A 1923-nucleotide genomic window follows, 5' to 3' on the forward strand; every position below is an offset into this window, starting at 1 on the left:
CTCACACACACACACACACACACACACACACACACACACACACACACACACACACACACGCGCGCGCGCGTGCGCGCGCACACGCACGCACCCATACACACACCTCACTTTTTACCGGAAGAATATACCCTAAAACATCCAGCAAAAACCTTACCAACTTGGCTGATTCTGCTTTTCATTAAAACGCAGCGACCATAAACCACCGTTTTTGTGAAAAAAGGGGCGCTAAATGGGAGTAAAGAACAGATAACTCCCGTTGCACAGTGCACATTAACGTGTACAGCAGCCCGGAGTTACCTCACATTTTTTTGGTGTTTATTGCTTTTTTCTCCCTTTTCTCTGTTATTATTCAGCAACAGGGGCATTAACTTTACATTTGAGCGGAGCAGAATATATTGGTTCCGGTGCGGAATAAACTCACTTACGCACACGAGTTATTTTGACATGATCTTTGCGTGGTTTGCCGTCGAGAATGTTTGATTTTTACAGATTATGTCAATGTTTTGCGAACACACGTCTTCTAATTAGACCCCCCCCCCCGCTATTTTTTTAAATACGGGGTATTCTTTCCTCTGTGCAGAGAAGATTCGAGTGTACTGTGTTATTTTCTTTGCTCTCCACACACCTTTAAAGCTTTATAACACAGTATAAATCATTGTCCACCTCAAGGGTCTACTTTAACCTTCTCCCCTCCCCCAATCCAATTCTTTCTTTAAAAAAAAAGGTTAAGTGCCTTTCGCCCATGACGTCACGGCAAATAAATGCTACCTTTGCAGCACATGGAGTGGAGACCCCCAAATTGCGCAGTACGTCACACGAGTCTCTCATCCTCATATTTCCCATTCAGATTACATGACACTAAAGCACGACGTGAATTTTCATTCCTCGAAAAATAAATTTAAAAAATTGTTTGGCCGACCCTACATTTTGTCTAGCATTTCAGAAGATTCCCAAAGAGAATAATAATAATAAATAAATAGCATTTGTATAGCGCATATCCCCGCCCAACAGCAGGCTCTATGCGCTTTACACTATATTATTACCCCAGCAGACCATAGAACACTCTGAAACATTCTCAGCTTCCGCGGAAGCATACAGTGCAAGCTGCGGATTTCACGCGCTCAAACACTATCAAACTGACAAGATCTTTCTCTGTCTATAGCTGGGTACCCATTTCCACCTGGGTGAAGTGAGGAAAATTTGTGCAAAGTGCCTTTCCCAAGGACACAACATCGGGCCCCTAACGGGATTCGAACCCACGACCTTACGGTTGCGAGTCCGAGAGCCTAACCACTAGGCCACCGACGCCACTAAAGAGAAGAAGAAGTTTTATTCAGCTTTTATGCAAACGTGCGTCGTCATGACGACTAATTTCTCCACAAAGACACCGACCAATTAACTAACAATCCCGTACAAGATTATCGGTTATTCATTGTTCAAGTAGTTAAAAGTCTGTTAAGAGACTGTTCTTTTTTTCAGGCGATGCAAATTGATTAACCAGACACAGAAAGTGGCAACAATTTCTTCCTACAGCCTAGGTAGACAACCTTCACTTAAGGTGACCCTGGAAAATAATAGTTTTATTTGTGTTGCGCGTTCAAACATACGCAATGCCTTTTCCACACAGTGTGCAATCTTTCTACCCTATCGATGCTATCTCCACTCTACTCCCTTTCTTATTTTCTACACACAGATCCCCTTTTTGCCTCTTTTCTTAGAACATTTAATCAATTCTGTTCTCTTTTTCTTACCGCGTAATCTGTGGTTCAAACAACTGGTATCGTTTTGTGCCTTCGTAGACATAACTAAGACAATTCAGGAGACTGGTTGCCATTGTCTAGCTTCTTGAGGCCCACCCGGATTGAAAAGGAGACGCCATCCTATAAGTAACAAACAAAACCAGCACGGTGGACGAAATACCCC

Source organism: Aplysia californica, unplaced genomic scaffold (genome assembly GCF_000002075.1).
Source record: "Aplysia californica isolate F4 #8 unplaced genomic scaffold, AplCal3.0 scaffold00573, whole genome shotgun sequence".
Lineage (NCBI taxonomy): Eukaryota > Metazoa > Mollusca > Gastropoda > Aplysiida > Aplysiidae > Aplysia > Aplysia californica.